Source organism: Felis catus, chromosome B3 (genome assembly GCF_018350175.1).
Source record: "Felis catus isolate Fca126 chromosome B3, F.catus_Fca126_mat1.0, whole genome shotgun sequence".
Classification (NCBI taxonomy): Eukaryota; Metazoa; Chordata; class Mammalia; order Carnivora; family Felidae; genus Felis; species Felis catus.
The window spans coordinates 98995001-99015758 of record NC_058373.1 but is presented as its reverse complement, the minus strand read 5'-3'; the positions used below and the strand labels follow the sequence as shown (position 1 = coordinate 99015758).

The window sequence follows — 20758 nt, the reverse complement described above, 5'->3', positions numbered from 1 at the left end:
AATGGAACTAGAAAGGCCGAGTGTAAGGGAGAATTATCACACCTTTCAGTCCGAAAAGATGAAGGCTGGAGGCAGAGAGGACTGATGCTTACTAAACCATAAAGAATAGGGTAGGGAGAGAACACCAAGGACTGTCCTCAAAATGGATCAAAGGTAGGTTTTGCATATATAAAAGAAAGCATGAAGCCACACAGTGGCTATTCATTCTATGGAAACCATTATCTAAAGAGATGTTTCAAGTAGAAAATAAAAATAGGCTGGAGGATGATGAATTTAACAAGAGCTAAGCTAATGATTATGGGACTCTGGGAATGCCTCCTAGAAAGCAAACTTAGCTCCACACCACTCCCCCCACCTCCCACCCCCCATCCCCGCAAATATTCCTAGTTGTTAATTTACAGTAAAGCTACTTCATGAGAAAGACAACCAGGCCTGTGGTCTGAACTATAAGTGGAGATTCTTCTGTTCTTTTTGAGAATGACAGCTTTGGCATGTGGTCATCTGCCCTCAACCCTTGCCTCTTGTAAGGTAAAGTGGTCCACACTCCTGAATTTAATAACTTGGGTATAAAAAAGAGAAGACACGGGGACTTTCTTCATTACCATGATCTGAATACAAAAGACCAGCATGAGACTGGTTCAGCAGTAGCATCATGGAAGTCAGTATGCCCCCAGAATTTCATTAATGCACTTTATGTCTAATGTACAATTCCATTCCATGGCTCACCTGAGATCTGGCTCTTCACAATATTTACTTTCTTGTAAAGTACTTAAGAAGAATAGCAGATTGATGTAGGAGGAGAGAATACCTATTTCACTTCCAGAAATCTCCTTTTCATCATCCCTCCCACCTCCCTTCTCCCTTGTCTCATACAGGCAGAAAGGATGATAAAAGGCACAGCAGGGTATTGGCATGAAATAATCCCCAGCGTGGGAGAGGGTGGGGAGGTGGGGAGGTCCCTTCAGAATCCCAACACCCTGGGTCACCTCATTGGCCTGCTTTCCTTCTAGTGAGTGACTAGTTATGAGCCCCAGCAAGGACATGTGAAAGCCCCAATTGAGAACACAGTAGGATTTAAGTAACCCATAAACTTGTTGTATACTCACTCCCTAGTCCGTCTTGGGCAGAAGCCTATCCATAGAACTAATCTTTCTCAGAAATAAAAGAGAGAAACCTCACTTATAATTCCCAACTGCATCATTACTAAAAATAAGAGCCAATGTCTAGGTAGATCTCCTTCCATTAGATTATTTTATTATGGAGGAGTGCTGGTTATGGAAAAATCATATAAAATAACTTAAGAATCATGAGAAAAACGAGTCCTCTATCTTCCCCCAAAAATGTACTATTAAATTTCAAATAGATCTGTAAGCCTTTGACTCTTCAACTGTGTATTAAAATGGAACAAAAGGACTCCTTTGAGGAGACAGAATTAAGCTTAGTTGATGGAAAGTAAAAACTCTTTGAAATTAAAGAGTTCCCTTTAAGGCCTTGGGGTTCTGAATTAAACTACATTCTCTTCTCAACCACCTTAGACATTTGTTTTTAATAAGTCTTTACAAAGTAAACAATTTAAAAAAGGACCACAACTGTGTTTCTGACCAGCAAAATAAATACAGATTCCAGATGTTTCTCATTTTTCTATGTCACTAATTCAAAGTCAGAAATCTCTTGTTTATTGGACATTTATTTAATCCTAATGTTTTATATACCTCTGTTCCAAGAATCTCCTTTCCTATCTCTGCATCCCTTCTCTCGCCAAAGTCATCTATTTGTTAGATTTATTAGTCATAAATCTATTTATATCAGTATCTATATAAGATATCAGGGAAATTTCCTTCTCCCGAAATCTTTAAAAATTGGATACATGTTGTGTTTTGTAAGTTGAATAGAGGTTAGGGAGGTAAATCACCTTTCAGAGTTCTCTTTATGCCTTCTGACTTCTGATGCCTGCACTTGGGTCATCCCTTTGGCCTTTTGGATTTTGCTCTAAAGGGCTGATAGGTATTAGAGGAACTAATTGCAGACACTACTCTGTGCTCTCCTAGCCCTACAGGTCGGCCATGGATGATGGATTTCTACACTCTATCATGTATTCAATTCTACCTGGCCCCATGCTGGAGTTCCAGCAATGGCCAAGGAATTAAGAGAGCAGAGAGCTGAAAACAGTAAATCTCCATGGAAAATATAATGTAGTAGTGGTTGGAATCATGCAAGGGAGATACACTTGATCTCTCCCCTTTGTGCTTGTTTTTAATGGTATGAAGTCTAAGGTGACATTTTTGAATGTATAATTCTATTAATAATTTTTTAATCATAGCTAATATTTATTTAGCCAGGCACTGTGCTAAGTGCATCTAGATTATTTTCATTATTTCTTACAACAATACTAACAAGTAGATTCTTTCATTGTCTCCAGTTTACAAACGAGGAAACAGTCTTAGAGACTCCAATACCTACTTGCCCATGAAATATGCATGCTACAGAGAAGAAATCATGTAGATCTCTGCAAGGGAGGGATATCTTGAACAAAGGCATTTTGGGGGCAGCATTTAGCAATCACTTCAGAATGACAGCATAATTCATAGATTAGCAGACATTCATAGGTATGCACAGGATTACACCAAATTACATTAAGGCTGGTGGTGAAATGGCTGCTGGGAAGCTATCAAGACTGGCTTCCAGAATTAGAGATAACAAATACTGTTCAGACCTCAAACATATCCTAAACACTACAAGAGAACATGAGCTCCTTTTGGACCACACAATCCTTGCAGATGACTTCAGAGGTGAAACTTCAACACTTGCAGCCCAGATAAAAATATTAACGTGTAAAGACAATGTCCTACAGATATTAGGCATAAAAGGCAACCGTCTTAGAAAGTGGGCACCCTTTTCTAGATGTGTCTTATGTGACTACAGAGGTTTTCCTTCTAAAGCCTAAAAAAAGGGATTTAAAAAAAGTTAATTAGTCGACAACTTCTACTGCATAGCTAATTTTGATGGAGTCCCATATTAGATAGCAATTTAGTTGTCATAAAGACAGTAATTACAGGTTTTAATGTGGTATGATTTTGTGAAGCAAACTTGAGCTTGCTAAATGAGTAATGGATGAACTTGCAGGAAGGAGGAAAATACAATGGAGGAAAGAAAGGAAGAAGAGACATCAAATCCATCAAATTCCATCAATCCAGAGGAGATATTTTCTGTTCCTTTGGTCCATAAAGCCCATCTAAAGCAGAGATTCTCAGACTTGTGTGTGCATCAGAAACACCTGGCAAGTTTGTTAAAGCACAAGGAAGGGCCCAAGAGTTTGCATTGCTAACAAGTTTCCAGGTGGCACTGATGCTGTTGGTGTGGGGACCAAACTGTCAGATCCACTAAAATAACTAGAGATCCTGCTGGACTTTTCCTAGTTCGTATTCTAGACGTTTGTCCAGAGCGGACACATCTTTGGATTTTCTAAACTTGGGTTCCTTCACAACAAGCTTTTCAGGTTCACATTTAGTACTCCTTACCTGATGAAATTTGGTAGTTTCCAACCAGAAGAAGCCTCATGAGAAATAAAAAATGGATGTAAAGGCTGTTGAGAGAAATATAAGAGGCAATTAAGAAAGGAAATCCAAATTACTCTGTCATTGTAATTAATAGTAACTTTTGGATAAACACCATTATCCCGAAGATATATTCATTGTATTTTCCGCATTTGCTTTTTATTAGCAACTTAAACAAATTTACAGATGAAGATGTAATTGGATCAACACAGTGACAACTAAAAAAAGACGTTTCATTATTTAGAAAATTCTATTGAATAGAAGGTGATAATTATATCAGAGATACAACTACATTTTCTAAACAATGTTAACGTTTATTTTGACCCAAGTATTGTTTGCCTAAGTCGAGGCATTATTTTTAGTAACCAAAGCATTCTTTTTTTTTTGCATTCCAAAATCTACTTCCTAATGTAATGAGTCCTGTTTACTTGGTAATGTTTTTCTTTTTTTTTTAACTACTGAATAATATGCAGAAAATGATGAGAACTGCGAAGTATCTGAAAGGCACATAGGTCGTTTTGTGAAAATAAGGAGTATGGAGAGAGAAAACATTTTCAGTAAAAGTGCTCTGTGAGTATCTTTTCAGTATTTCCCAGTAAGGAAGAAAATACTATGCTTTTCTTTGGTCAGACAGTCAATTCACATCAGAACTGGTCTGTTCACTTTAGCCTTTGGATTCCCCATCACATCAAGCTCAGCGGACTTAGGGATCCACAGGGGTATTGTTTCCACACTTCTCAACGTGCAAGTGGTACTGGCCAATTCAAACCAAACACTAGGCCCCCTCCCAGACACGTTTGTGGTTGCCCTGACACATATGCCTAGCTGTTCTGACTCTGAAGCCTGCTTCTGTTAGTGTAGAGATAACTTTAATGTCCAGCATACTGCAAAACTTGCTTGTGATGAGAGCCATTGCTTGGCCACCCATCGGGACAAAGATAGCGGTTGGTCATTTCTGGAGTTTCAGTGCTTGCTCCATTTCTCCTCCCAATGCACTCATTTCTGGATTAAGGTTGACTGCAGCTCATGATTCTGCTGCTTCAAATCGCTCTAAAATAGCCCAAGAAGTTCTGACTTGTGAATGTGAAACATGAGTTCGACCTTCTCTAAGTGAGCCTACCATTCTCTTACTGCCTAAACCAATGGCAGGTTTCCTGCAGACAAGAGTTGGCTCAGAAAACTTTTTGAAGTCAGGTCTTACATAGGACCACATCACCTCCATTGGATAATATACGTTCTACAATATTTTTATTCTAGAAAAGGCATGATGAACTCATAACTATTCTACTAACTGCTTTCTTCTTAAAAATTTATAGCAAGCCAGTGCTTCTCAGCTCAGCAGGGCACAGTGCCCACAGACTTGGATTTGTTCGCTTGCCTAGGCTAGAAATTCAGGAACGTCAAGATACTCAACTCATTTCTAGTATAACTATGTATTTGTGTGTCAGCAAAGGCTATCCTCTTTTTCCCTTACTGAAAAAAAAAAACAACTGCAAATGTTTATTGAACTTTGAGGCTGGCATAAAAGAACTATTAGATTATGGTTTTTGTCCTGGAATTATTTATAATGAAGTCTTAATATAAGATCTGCACATGTGAAACAATTACAAACAAGGAGAAAGAGGACAGAGTTTATTTAGCATGGACTGTTTAGTACAGACCATACAGATATATGATGTCAGAGAGTTGGGGACAACTTTAGGAAGTTGATTTAAGTGATTTAAGTTGATTTAGAAGTGATTAAAGTAGATTAAAGGATACATAAGATTTGTATAAAAAGATAAGTGGTCTTTCTCTGTGTTTTATTCAGAAAACGAATGTGTGCATTTATACTATTTAATCTCACTCACTAAATATCTTTATAGGGTGTCCAGAAACCTCAAAATGGTCACCAGTGGGCCAAAGAGCTTTTTACTTGACCATCACTTGCCATGTTTTCAAAGAAATTTGAACTAGTTACCAACATTAACAAGTTGAACGATTTTACATTAAAATGTATAGATTTAGATTTTCTCTTGACAATTGGACAGTCTATCAAAACCTGGGATATATTTCTGCCTGGTAACAATGAATTACAGTTGAGTAAAACCCACCCCCATTGGATGGGGCACTGACTTTCTGCTCTCCACTGCCCAAACAAATCCCCCTAACTTCTCTCACCTAACATGCTGTGCTCATGTAGATCCCCTATCTGGCCTCTGTGGGCATTTGAGCTTATGACCCTGCTGTACGTTAATAGGGCCTCCCACACAGGGAGCTGTGATATATGCTCCACTTCAACCAATTCGGTCACAATCAGTGATCCTGCCCTCTCAGCCTCACTTTAGAATGTCCAAGCAACTTACACACAGAAGGACACTTTATAAAATTGTTTTCGATCCACAGAGGAAAATATCATGGACAACGTACACAAAGAGTTGAACTTTGGATTCTGTAAGTACGCTGGTGATCATGATTCAAAATGTATGTTCTCTAGTGGAGGTTACCAGGCTGTGTTCACATACGAAGGATGGATGCTCCGTTAGCTCCTTCAGGTCACTGACTATAGGAAGATCCATGCAAAGAGCATGTTATGCATGAAAATTTGGAGTGAGATAGCAGATAAGTTGAGGTTGATTATTCTCTTCCAGAAAATTTACCTATTTCACAAAGAATTTTATTTAAGCAGAGTTGTTCCTATGTATTTGAGATATAGTCAGATCTACCTATAATGTAGCCCTGTGTGTCCCAAAGTAAGGCACATCTGTATGAATATTTACTGTGGACAACCAATTCCTTCTGGTATGCTCTGAGGAAACGTACAGAGCACCCAATGGTCGGGCAATGCAAGCAGCATGTGTTAGATCTAGAATGAGTTCCATACTTGTATTGGAACAGTCATTCATTTATTCACCTGGTCATCCCAAATGTGTTTACTTCTTTAGCCCAGCCCCATGGGCTTTCTCTTGGCTCTTCTATTAACTAGCTCTGTGAACTTGTTGAAATCCATTAACCTGTCTCGGTTTTGGTTCCTCAGATGAGAAAGGCATATTAAATGATCTCTGAGGTCCCTAAAGATAAAACATGCCAAGTTTTCAGAAGAAGGTGCCTAGGGTAAAGGGAGGCAATCTGTTCTGACTTAGGAATCAGGCTGCAATCCTTTGCACGTAGACATCGCTGCCTAGCCTGCCAGTGTGCAGGCCAGGTGTGGTCTCATACCCAGCTTGTGCCCACCAGTAAGCCCACACTGGTGTTTCATATCCAGCTTCCTTTCTGTTTGGCCCTACAGTCTAATGGTAGATTCCCTGGGATTTCTGGTTCTGATATATACTTTATCACTGATGCTCATGTTCCCCTAGGAAGTCTTTTCCCTTTTTAGCTCAGTCTCATCTTGTTGACTTAGAGGATGAGATTTCATCCTCCTTCTTTGAGGCTACCTGGGAAGAGAAGAGGGGCCAACTTGTAATACCTCTTAAGATGGAAAAGTTATAGAAAACATTGCATTAAATGTTTGAATTGCCTACTGTTTTAAGAAAAAAGGAAAGGAAATTCTGTGCTTTTTCTTATTTTTTATTCTTTTCGAATCTCACCTTTTCTTAGCAAAGATAGAGATTCTCCTATAAAATAGGTGTTGGGGGAAGAGAGCACGAAAGGAAAGGGTCTCTTTAGGGACCAGGCATCTGGGGGGCAGGAGTGGCTGATTCTAACTGTATCAGCCGATTATTTAGAGCAGAAGTCTGCCCCTGAAAGACCCTGGGGAGTTGTTGTCACTGCAACCCTCTTGCCCAGTGGATATTTTCTTTTATACTTTTATTTTTTTTAAGCAATAGATACTTATTGCAGAATAATTATATCTTCAAAATATAAATAAATCCTCTAAGCCATCCCAAGAGTTATACAGTTAACATTTTGATGTCTATACTTCCAACAAATATAAACATGTATATTATGTAGAGTTTTTAAAAAATGGGATAATATATGGGCTCCTGGATGACTCAGTCAGTTAAGTGTCTGGTTCTTGATTTCAACTCAGGTCATGATATGGCGCATAAGATCGAGCCCCATGTCAGGCTCTGTGCTGACAGCGCAGAGCCTGCTTGGGATTCTTTCACTCCTTCGCTCTCTGCCCCTACCCTGCTCACACACTCTCTCTCTCCGTCTCAAAATAAATTTTTAAAAATGGGATAATATATTCATATACATATATATGTATGCACATACGTATACACATTACATACATATATACCATATGCATACTATATATGTATTTATATCATATACATTGACTATACACACATTATTTTGTAAACTTCTTACTTCACTTGATATGTTATAAAATTTTTTCTATTCCTGTAAATATGGAATTTCAAATAATTTGTAGTGAATGTATCATTCTCCATTGTGTTGGCGCATTACAATTTATGTAATCAGTCCTCTATAACTGAGCATTTAGACCTTTCTTCCCCCCATTACTAGTGTAATGCAGTTGGTGGAAAAAGTCTTTTTTTTTCTTTTTTTTTTTAGAGAGAGGGCAAGAGCATGAGCAGGGGAGGGGGCAGAGGGAGAGGGAAAATGAGACAGAAAGAGAGAGAGAGAGAGAGAGAGAGAGAGAGAATCTCAAGCAGGCTCCACAGTCACTGCGAAGCCTGATGGGGCTCGATCCCATGACCCTGGGATCATAACCTGAGCTGAAATCAAGACTCTGACACAAGCAACTGAACCACCCAGGTGCCCCATGGAGAAGATTCTTTTAAAGCCTCTGGAAGAATTCCCAAGGCAGAAGAGGCAAAAATGGATTGCCCTCCTTGATAAAAAAGCAGCCATTCTGATGTTCTAGGGACAGGAGAAAAGAAGGGGTGCTGGGGAGAATCTGAGTTTCTGAGGCCCTGAGACCAGGCACGAATCTATATGTTAGAGAAAATAGGTTTCTAAGAAATTCCCAAAGACTTTTAAATCCAGGGCAATCTGTTATCTAATATTGACCATCTATTGTGCCATGCTGTGATGAAACTTTCTCCTGTGACCAACTGCTTTTTCTGAGAGACTTTGGGAGGGAAATTAAAATAAGTAACAGGCTGTGTTACTCATTTGAGTTGGCAAAGGGCAGAAAGACACAAAGCTGTAGGATAAACTCTATAAGTGTAATTAAGAACCTCATGCCATTCAGGAAATAGGATAAGAGGTGCACAGCGGAGATGTTACTACTCTGAGAAGCCTTGGAGGTGGCGAACACTGAGCTCCTCCAGCAGGAAGAGGACTTGAGTCATTTTCTTGCAATACTAAAGTTAGAATGACTCCATGAACCCAGAGTGTTTGGATATGCCTAGGCAGCTAACACAACACTGAAATGAAAATCCTTACATGTTTATTGACTAAATTCCAATTTGTGAGTTTTGAATTTCCAGATTAGAAATAAAACTCATGGGCGCCTGGGTGGCTCAGTCAGGTGAGTGTCCAACTTTGACTCAGGTCATGATCTCGCAGTTTGTGACTTTGAGTCCTGCACCAGGGGTGCTGTGTCAGCATGGAGCCTTGTTCAGTTTCTCTGTTCTCCTCTCTCTCTTCCCCTCCCCTGATTGTGCTTTCCCTCTCAAAAATAAGTAAATATTAGCAAAAAGAAGTAAAACTCATCTACTTTTCTATATCTTTCTCCCTCCTATTCTTTCCCTCAGCCATTTTCTCTTTGTTTTTTTCCTTTCTTTTCTCTTAATTAAAATAAAATACCTTTTCATTAGGTGATCCATTCATACTGTATAAGATTAAAAAGCGAGAAAAGGATAAAGGAGGATAGGCTAAATCATGACTATGTAAGCCTACCTTGCTCTTCATTGGAGTCAATGAATGTTATCTGGTTGTATATTCTTCCAGATGTTCTAAGCATACACAGCATGTATGAATAACAGCCACTCTCTGTTTCCACAAATAGCTGTGTACTCCACAAAGAGTTTGTGGCTTGCTCTTCTCATTTAAAGGCCACTTCCTTTTTTTTAAGTTTATTTATTTTTGAGACCGCGAGAGACAGAGCATGAATGGGGAGGGGCTGAGAGAGAGGGAGACACAGAATCCAAAGCAGGCTCCAGGCTCTGAGCCATTAGCCCAGAGCATGACGTGGGGCTGGAACTCACAGACTGCGAGATCATGACCTGAGCTGAAGTCAGACACTTAACCGACTGAGCCATCCAGGCACCCCTTGCTCTTCTCATTTAACATACTTCACCAACGGTTCCACATTCGTACACATAGAGCTGCTCAATGACTGTATTTGTAATCCAGTCCAAATGAACATAAATAATTTATTTTGCCTTTCCTTTTTCAGATGAGAATTAAGGTTGCTTGCTTTTTTTCCCCAACAAAAAATTCTTCAGTAGTCTTGGACATACAGTTTTTTCATTATGTATGAGAATATCTATCTGATAAAATCCTAGGAATGGAATTGATGAGTCACAGTGTCTGTATATTTAAACTATTGGTAAGTATGGTTAATTATCCTCCAAAGAGGTTGTATCAATTTGCACACCTACTACAAATGTATGAGAATATCTCTTTCCTTACACCTTAATCTAAATAATGTTACTGATTTTAAATCTTTGCTCATCTGATAACTGAAAATTAGTGTGCCATTTTAATTTGCATTTTCCTATTATAAGTGAAAGATAACATTTTTAAAAGACCTTTAGTTCCTATTTATTTGTTCATTTTTACATTGTATTATTTGGTTCTTTCTTTTTGGCTCATAGGAGTTCTCTACATATTATAGAAATTAGTTCTTTTACTATATAAATTATAGCAGATATTTCACCTGCTTTGACTTTTAACATTGTATATGTGTATTTCAATGGAATAGAAAATCTTATTTTTTGAGTAGTTGAATTTACTGACTCTTTCTTTTATGCCTTCTTTTTGTTGCTTGGGTTTTTTTGGGGGGGGGGGTCTTTATTTTTACCCTTCAAGAATTAAAAAAAAACTCCATTCATATTTTCCTCCAGGACATTTATGGTTGCATTGTTATACTTCAATCTTTGGCTCCATCTGGAATGTATTTTGGTATATTCCTCTTCGTCTCCTTACAGTTCTCTTCTCCTCTTTTAGGTTTAGGCAAGTTGCCAAGGAGATTTAATGGCCTGGGTGCAGTCCTTCCCTCTCTGGCCCACTTCCTCACTGAGAGACCCAAGGAAAGAATTAGCTGCTCCAAGTTTTGGTTGAAAGGCAATGTGGGGCATGGAGACAGGAGGAAATGGAGACTAGGGATGGGACGGTCACAGGAGTCTCTATACACTTCTTCTGAGAAGAGTTCAACAGTTTCCAGTTTAAAGTTTGAGAATAAAATTTCTCGATTCCCAGATGTATTCTTTAAGCTTTACTGCTTAAACCATTTTCTCTATGAATTTCTCCACAGAGGACAGAAAGTGTGGAAATGAGATGGGATTAAAGAGAAAACAGCTTGAGGGGCACATGGGTGGCTCAGTTGGTTAAGCGTCCAACTCCTGATTTTGTGTCAGGTCATGATCTCGCGGTCTGTGGGTTCAAGCTCTGCATCGCGCTCTGTGCTGAAAGCGCGGAGCCTGCTTAGGATTCTCTCTCTCCCTCACTCTCTGCCCCTCCCCACTCACTCCTCTATCTCTTTCTCTCTCAAAAATAAATATTTTTTAAAAGAAAATAGTTTGGATATAAATAAGAACTTACTGATAGAGAAACCTACAACAGGTTGGAAAGCCATGTGTCTTGAAAGATAGAGTCGAAAACTTGTCCTGGAATAGGAGTCCTTAAAACCCTTTATTTTATGGTTTTATCAGCTTTCCCATCAGGAAACAGACAATTTTAACACACAGGTATCATGTGCATTAATATCTATAAGCCTAACACCATTAAGAAAAGAGGTTGCAGAAATATAAAGTAGCATTATCACAGATATGTTTTTGATAGGTTTTGTAGCATGTTTTAGAGTAAGAGTATTTTCTGTCCAGCTTGAAAGTTGAAGAAATTCAGGAGAGGGTGGATAGATGAGCCATCAGTCTTAGTACCACCTTATATTGATCTTGGCCAAGTTACTCAAATCTCAGAGAAGAGACTTGATGATGAAGTCAATTAGACAAATATTAGAGAGTATCCAGACCAAGAACCAGTGGCTAGCCTAAAGGATTTTAACCTTTTGTATTGTGACCCTCAGAAAGACATAAGTTTTCCATTTTGGTCCAGAATAACACTACACACGAGACTGAAATTAAAGTTACATGAAATGGTATTAACTTTTACTTCATGCATTCTGGTATTTTCTATTTCATTCCATTCCATTCCATTCCATTCCATTCCATTCCATTCCATCCTGTTTCTTTTAAAAATTGTAGGTCAAAACACACTAAATGGATTTATCAACCATTTGACCTTCAGTTTGAAGAAAGCCAGGCTAACGGAAAATGAACATTCACCTACCCTGACATAGATTTAGAACTAATCGTCATATATTAAAAGCTTCCCTTGGAAGTCATATAAATAAAGCTTGTAAGTAATTGTACCATATATAGATGTCATATATTTTCAGCTCCATTTGAAAAGAACACAATGTGTTTTGGGCACATCATCTGTAGAATCCAGATAAATATTTAGAATAAATTAAAACTCACAACCTAGGTAAAATATAAAATCCACACATGATTGCCTCACAGCAATAGCTGTCATAACTTAGGAATGAGTGATTTTCTGACCAACTGGAACTTTAAATAAATGCAACCAATTAGAACTCATGCTTCCATCATTTGATGATCACGTATAGTTGCCTATTCATATCAGTGACCACAACTCAGGCACTAATCCTTAGCAAAAAGGGTTGTTTCTTTCAGAGTATTTAAAACCAACCCCGCCCCCCCCCCCCCCAATCCCTTTCAGCAGGTAGCCTACCATCCATTCTTAAACAGCTCAACTATAGCTGCCCCTCAATGGTTTACAGTGGTAATTGGCAGGTTTACACTAAGCAACTTCCAATGGAGAGGTCATATCAGTCTCTGGTCATCAGTCTCCAGTCATATCAGTCTGGGAGAAATACAGAATTTGACCATTTAATTTCCATTGTTCAGAAAGTTGCCAGACTTGTCCTGCCTGGCAGTGGTGTCAAGAACTTTCAACTTCCTTGGCTCCACCTCCTCTCTGCATGTGCAGAGCAGAGCAAAGGGAGGAGGCCCCATAGCAGTGTCATCCGAGGAGCCAAACAGAGGTTTGGGTGTGGAGTGAACAATTGCTTTTGAATTCTAAAACCTTTTCCACAGAAGTTTTCACTCATGACTTACTGACTTGACAAATCGGAAGTTAAGCGACAGGAACAGGTCTGCAACTATTCCTGTGCAAGATAATTTCCCCGGGTTTTTTATTCTCTACAAATACGTTCATAGGGGACATGCACACATATTTTTCCTATATTTTTAGAGACTATCATACACGCTAATAAACTTGTTCTCGTAAGTGACATGGTACCTGATTTGAGCAAGTACAAACTCCTACACGTAAGTGAAGTCACTCTGTAACTAGTAGGTGAGCTCCTTATTTAAACATTTGCTTTCCCTTATGCTTGGAAGAAGGATGTTGCCCTGAGGCCTTTCAAAAAGGGCTCTTGACCCCTCTTTCTAAGGCTGTTGTTCTACTCTTCAGAGGAAGGTTGTTAATTATATCCTTTAAACCATCTATTATTCTGACCTACCTCAGTCCATAATCTCTTCTGTCAAAGTTGTCCTTGGTTGGCTCTCTCTGGAACCACAGAGCTCTGTGATCAAAATGGAGGCCTTTTAATCTCCTTGGGTCCCCACTGGTTGCTCCATCTTACCTCCTCTCTTCTCAAGGGGGCAACTTTTTTTCATCTCATCATTTAAAAGTCATAAGAAAGAGGGGAGCCTGGATGGCTCAGTCAGTTGAGCATCCAGCTTCGGCTCAGGTCATGATCTCATGGTTCGTGGGTTTGAGCCCTGCATTGGGCTCTGTGCTGACAGCTCAGAGCCTGGAGCCTGATTCAGATTCTGTGTATCCTTCTCTTTCTGCCCCTCCCCCACTCACTCTCTGCCTCTCTCTCTCTCTCTCACAAATAAACATTAAAAAAAATTTTTTAAGCCATAAGAGATTTTTGTCTAAAACAAGGTTATGAAATTTTCTTTCCAGATTCATTATTATAGAGAGGAAACTGAGGATCTGAGACAAACTGAAATCATGTAGTGCCTCAAAGATCAAAGACACCAACATGAATGCATTTTCTCTCACTCTAATGAGTAGACTACCCTTTAGGAATTAAAATGCTTATAAGTCATGACAAATATGAGTACAGTGCAGGGAGAGACTCAATAAAATGGAATGTGGCCAAAGGAGGATTGAAGAGAAATTAGGGCTTTTCTGTGGGGTGTTAAGTGACGTTGAGTAAGTCTAGTATAAATAATCAATATAGCTATAATAAATGCAATCAATATATAGCTGCACTTCCAAGAAATTTTCCATAACAAAAAGTTTAAGCACTGATTATAAAACAATTATTTTCAAGAGGCAAAGGCAGTGAGAACCTAGGTTTTACAACTTGCAATTCTAAGTTATTTACCTTGTAGGAATTCTGAAAATCTGTTTTCAAAAATCTGTTTTGAAAATCTTTTTTCAAAAATCTTTAAATGTACAGTTATAAAACCTTAATATTTGTGAAGAAACCTGGACTTTCCAAGCTCAGTTGTATCAAGCATTTCCAATAGCCATTAGTATTGTCATATACTGATCTCATATACTTTCCTCATATACTGTCATATGCTGTCCTCATATACTTTATCTTCATCTTTCTTATTACCTATCATTACTGAGATACACATGTAATCAAAATTGCAACCACTATAGTCTTTTTTCTTTCTATTGTGGCTCTAGCTCTTGATAGGTATGATTTATATGGATGACGCTACTTTGAAACATATTTAAAGCATGTATAAAATTTTTTTGACACATTGAGAGGTGGGATTTTCTACTCCTTCCCTTGAGTTTGGGATGTAAGCAATATTCTATTCTATGGAAATGACACTGTATAAGGCTAGGTCAGCAAAGGCCATGCAGCCTCCTCCTGGTTCTCTTGGGATATTCACTCTTTACACTCAAGTGTGAAGTCTGGCTATCCTGAGACTGTCATGCTGAGAGGGTCTACTTTTTGGCACTTTAGCTAATTGCCCTATGAGCGCCCAGCCTGAAATCATCAGCAACCACTAGACATGTCAGAAAGAAGCCTCAGAATCAATCATTTCAGCCCCTAATCATCAAGTCACCCCCAGCCAGCCCTTGGGTCTCCCTTGCTGAGGGCCTTGACCTTATGTAAAGAGATAAGCTATCCTTACTGTGTCCTGTCTGAATTCTTGACCCAGAGAATCTAAGGGCATCACAAATTATGGTTTTATGCCACTAAGTTTTGGGGTAGTCTGTTATGCAGCAATAATACCTAGAACATTCCCTAATCACTATGATACAAATGGTATTTAATTAATCTACCATGTTTAATTCAATTCAGGTTATAAAATTTTATGCTGGAGGAAAGCCTTTACTGATTCAAATCTTCTTGGTAATATGTTTTCCCAGCCCATTATGATTTGTCATTGCACAAAAATTGTACTTGGGTAAGAGGATGGGTAGAGGGAGGGAGAAAGAGAGGGAAGAGAGAAGATGACTTGGATGTTCTTTTATAAGAAGTAAAATGAGCAGCTTTATCTAGGCTAACACTTTAGGGGTCTCATACAATCACCATGCACAATCGACTTGCACTCTTAGTTATTCAGAACAGTTTTGGCACCAGGATTTTAACAAATTATGACTCCAGAGTGCTTATACCTGGGCCAACTTGAAGATCCCAGGGTGCCATGTGGCCTGAACAATGCTCCTGCCCTCCTTCACTAGCTGATGAATGGCATCACGTATGACTCCTGATGAGATCTAGCTCTAATCTCCTAATCTACTTCCATTAGTCCCCAGATCTAGGCAATTTCTGGTTAATATTTACATTCTGATTAAGAAAGTAAGATATTCATATTTAGATCATGGAACCCATGGACCTGGGGATGGGGCAGGATAGAGATATGGAGGTGAGTGATGGATATTTACTTTGCAGTGCTCTACGCCTCTCAAATTGTCATTTTTCAACTCATCTTGAAATTGAAGAAGCAATTTGTGCTAGACTTGGGCCCTGGAAGACTTATAAAATAAGCCAAAGTGAGAATCTTTGATTTGGGCCAAATTCTACAGACTAAGAAAATAAAGTGAATTGGCAATGCTGGAAGTAACAGTTTTATAAAATGATTTAACACCAGGATCTTTCTACGAAATCAAATTTCCTAGGAAAGATGAACTAATATATTATTAATTTTTTCCCAATTGGGATAAGGTTACAAATGAATCTATAGTGATTTCTTCCTTTTTCTTTTGACTGAATTATGATACTAAAAAGCCCAATTAAAATAGCCTGAAAGGATCATCATTCAGAAGATTTTGATGTTCATTTTCACTGAATAAAGTTAGCATATCCATTAACATGGAAACCTCCTCTCCAAGGAAGAGAGTGCTCTTGAATTCAAGATTATTTTTCTGAAACTCATCAGATCAATGTTAGGTTGGGGTCGTTAAAAAACCACCTAAGCCTATCATCAAATGCAACCTAATCTTTCCCTACAAATCTATGGATGTTTACCTATAGCTCTGTTACTTAAATGCATGATTCACAGCTTCAGACTCAGTTTCTACAAAGGATACTTGTTTCCCTCTACTCTAAGCACTGGTAGTTTATAACACATTCCTAATTTTGGGCCACAACAGGCTCTAGTACAAAGAAGGTCCCTTCCACTGTTGAAGGGATTTTCAAATTGAATTGTTTGCTTTTACTTAATTTCATATTCTAGCACTTAATGATTAAACATACCTTTTCTGTAATAGGCTTAGGGTTAGAGGCCACAAGAGGAAGACTAGACTGATAGTCTAGGAAATTAATGTTGTCATTCATATAAATGAATCACAGTTGCAGTAATTTCTTTCCTTTATAGTCACACATGGTTAGCTATATGAATTTGCCTGAGTCACCCCTGGAAGGCAGCTGGTACAAATGGCTCTTCCAGAAGGACTTCATTTGAAAAGAGTTACCTAGATTCAGAGGGCAAATATTCTGTGCTCAGAATTTAGCTCAGTTTTACCCCAAAATTGTGATACTTCCAGTTGAAATGGCAAATTGCTAAACCATAGTCTTCTGATGGTGGGGAGAGGGGCTTAAGAATATGGTCTTCATAGATGTGAACAATTCAAGATTAATTTCATTCAACAAACTCTGTTTTTAAAGTACAAACATCAGGTTACTTTCTCCCTAATACAAAGATGATGGACTGGAAGCTTTTATCAAGGAAGGACCAAGAGTAATTTTGGAGTTTGGAGAAATCCATAGAAGGACAAGTCAGAGCAGGATATGGAAAGGAACCCATTGGGTTGACTCTGGATGCCTAAAGAAAAGAGGGATCAGTGCAAAGGAGTGGGATTTATCAGAGATCACCTGCCCACTTGGCCATTACATAAAACTCATCAGGGTTGAAAACTCTCCCCATGCTTCTTCTGACACCCTGTTGCTGACCTGTGTGAATATCACTACATTTATGACTATTACTGCTCCATTCATGTGGTTTGTTATATAAATACATAGGACACTGACATAAAAGCTTTCAAGAGTTTATCAGAGAATATTTAAATAAGTATAGAATTAAACTTAGTTTTGGGTTGGTTTATGCCCATTTCATTGTGATAGGTGAATTTCTGCTTTCTCACACCTAGATTGTGATATAGAAAAAAAAAAGATGCAAAATATAGATCAACACATATTTATTCCACGTCAATAATGTATTATAGATTCCTAGTGTGTACTCTAAGTGAACATTAAAAAAAATCTAAAATATAATCCTCAGAGAAGAGCTTCAAAATACAGAGTCAAAAAAACTAACAAATATCATAAAGTGGAGACAACAAAAAATAATAAATTACTATTTGCCTAGTCAAGACTCTAAATAAGCCTAAAAATGGCTGTATATATCATCTAGTTCTTTCTACTTATAAAGATAAACTCACGTCTTTAAAACTTCCTGAAAACATGTTTCATCAGTTTATGTAGCCCACTTACACATGCAGGTTCAGGGAAGCAGCTGAGCAGGTGGCAGGAGTTAAATGCACACAAAGAAAATGGGTATCTTATTTCTTTTTAATTAGAGAAAGATTAATGAAGGAGATAGAAAATATTCAAAGGAAGGTACTTGTGGGTACTGAAATTGGAGGATCCGGAGAGTGGAAAATTCAAGATAAAGTGGATAAAGAAAATGTCTGAAATGGCCAAAGAAAGCACAGAGGTCTGAGGAAAGCTGGTGGGGGAGAACTGTGAAGGATGCCAGAGGGGACACCAGCATGGTGATGGAGACTCTCAGTCTGCCTGAGAGTCAATCCCAGGGGAGCTGGCTTTCTTTAAAAACCAGAAAAAAAAAAGTACGTAGAACCCACCACCAGATGATTCTGAATGGATTGGTTGGAACTAGGGCCCAAGAGTCTGCATGATAACATGCAGTCTGAGTGTTTCTGATGCAGTTGGTCTAAGGACCGCAGTCCAAGAAACGCTTGGAAAAGATGACTGCTGGAGCCTTGCAGAAGAGGGCAAAAATTAATGACCTTTAAAGAGAAGCAGAGGGGGGAAAAGATGATATTTTCTTAGTGGACTTACAGATCTTATTTCTCCCCTGAGTGAGAGCTGGCACATTCTCTAGGATCAGAGAGTAGATACCAAAGCAAGTGAAATACTGGTCATGCCATGTGTGCATGCAACTTTTCTTACCTAGCAACTTCATTTATCTCTAACACAGTCAAGCTGGGAAATAGGGCAAAAAAAGTGTTTCAGCGTGGAAAAAACTGACTTAAGCAAATCCACACACAGTTCTCATAAAATAACTCCTCAGGGCCTTGCTTCAAGCTTATTTATTTTTGTTTTAGAGATGTCTAAAAACTTGGCTATTGGATTTCTTAGCTTAAAGCAGTTAAAGTCATAAAATTTGGCAAGGAGAAGTGCAGGGCATGGTGGGGCAGGGGCGGTGCTAGAGGCACAGACATAGGTGGCAGAAAGAAATGATAGCTGACACTGAAGACATCCTGATAGTAAAGAATATGAAGAGCAGACAAAAGAACTCATTTGGAAGAGAGGCAAAATTTCTTCAAATGATTATTAACACCTAAGATCTAGTGTGTTACTGTATGTTATAGCAACTAATATTCATAATGGTGATCTCTAAGTACAAAAGTAAAATTGCTAAACTATGTTTAAAATATTTTGCTGAAAATGGCATGGAGGTATGACATTTTTGAAGAGTTCCTATTTAAAAAGGCTACAATTTCAGAGATATCAGCTTCGGTAATCAGCTTTGAGATAATCAGCTTTGGTTTTGCATATTATATATTCAGTTATTTATTTGCTCATTTATTACCTTCCTTATGGCATGCAAGGTATCATGCAAAGTTCCAGGAGAAAATAACATGGTCCCTCAAAAAGCAAAATTCTAGAGTCTGGAAATGCAAGCATCTTGGTTTAGAAGAAAGGTCAGAGATCTCTATGTGGATCTGGAAGCCACTTATGCAGAAATTTCAGTTGAAGTCACAGGAGTACAGTGCAGAGAGCAGAGAGGAAAACAAGGCAGCTCAGGGTGGAGCCAGGTGATGGCCTCACTCTCCAATGATAAACAAGGCATTACCATACTATGTTACATGTAAGTTACATTTCAATCCTCATACAACTGGGATGGACTATGAATTGGGAAATTTGGACACAATTATGGACTAAATCTTCTTTGAAAGAGTTTTGTCCAACGTTCCTCCTCCCTCCCTTGCCCACCAAGGACCTGGTCTAGATGCATAATAGGATCAAAAATAAGAGTTGCTGAGAAAGACAAGCCTGACTGAGCCTCTGTCTGATGAAGCAATTAAGCAAATGTCACCACAGAGCACATTTCAGCGCTGAAGGCTTCACTCTGATCATTAAGGCTCTCACCTACTCAAATGTACAATTTTGCAAAGTAAACTGGTGCTATGAAATGTTTTGACACTTTGAAGAAAAAGAAATGCCATCTAATTGTTCAGAGACTGATAGGAAGAATAAAGCATATGAAAAGATAAAACGTATAGTGCATTAATATACCAATCTGCTAAGCTGAGCAAACAAAAGCTTTCTAAAAATTACCGCTGATGTTTGTGGGTGGGAGGAAGTAGTAATCACAATGGTGTATTCTGAGCTTGCTGTGATGTCCTGTCAAGCCTCCTGCTAAGTCACAGGAGAAAAGAGTTAAACGTTAATTCGTACACCAGATGTATGGAACACCAACTATAAGGAAGGCCCTTTGGTAGTTATGTGGGAGACACAACAGTAAATAATATTTAGCCCTGGCTTTGAAAGAGCTTATGAGTAGCTGAGGTACAAACAAATGACTACATCGGAAGGCAGGGAGTGATTACAGAGTGACTTTGCACATCTCCTGTTCCAACCTTCAAACAAATCATCCAGAGAGTTTTGATCTTACATACGATGTAAACCCAACCCAATGTGTAATTAAGTTAGTGGCAATTTCAATAGTTTTATCTTTTCTTTAATATATCGCTACTATTTATCAGTTGTCTTTTTAACCAGGAGCAGACCACATCAGTATCTAGATAAAGCTACAAATTTATGAGTGCTTAGAACTAATCAGTTCCAAAGGCAATTTCTACATGGCCCAGTTGTAAAAATCAAAGGCCTGTGATTTATATATATAGGATACATATTTACACAAAATACATCTTTATATTTATGTTAATATACTTATAATTATATATTTATTTTATGTAATGAGTAATATAATAAATATAAACGTAAAATAAAACAAATATCTATATTTCCTTATAACTAAATATCTAAATATAAATAGTTATATATGTTCGTATGTATAAATATTGCCTGGCACATAGTAGACAGTCATTATTTACCTGTTGAATGAATAACAGAGCATAAAATCTGGATTAAATTTGCTATGAACTACCTGAGTTGTATATTTATGATGTGCATTCGTTGCTATTATTTGAAATTGTTAAAAATATCACATTATTTAGATAGACATCATCAGTAGAATTCTTCCTTGGAAATTAAATGCTCTCCCACATGTATCTGAAGATTACATGCTCAGCGAGAAAGTCTAGGGAAT

The 20758-nt window shown here is 38.2% G+C and overlaps 1 protein-coding gene across 1 annotated transcript in view; it reads right to left on the bottom strand.

Annotated features, from left to right (window-relative positions):
- The window catches only part of FRMD6 (FERM domain containing 6), a 199242-nt gene that overhangs the window by 158901 nt on the left and 19583 nt on the right, over positions 1-20758 (bottom strand). The window contains exon 2 of the mRNA XM_019833010.3: positions 3519-3583. The gene's annotated coding sequence lies outside the window, so the exon portion shown is untranslated. The remainder of the gene's footprint in view (positions 1-3518; positions 3584-20758) is intronic.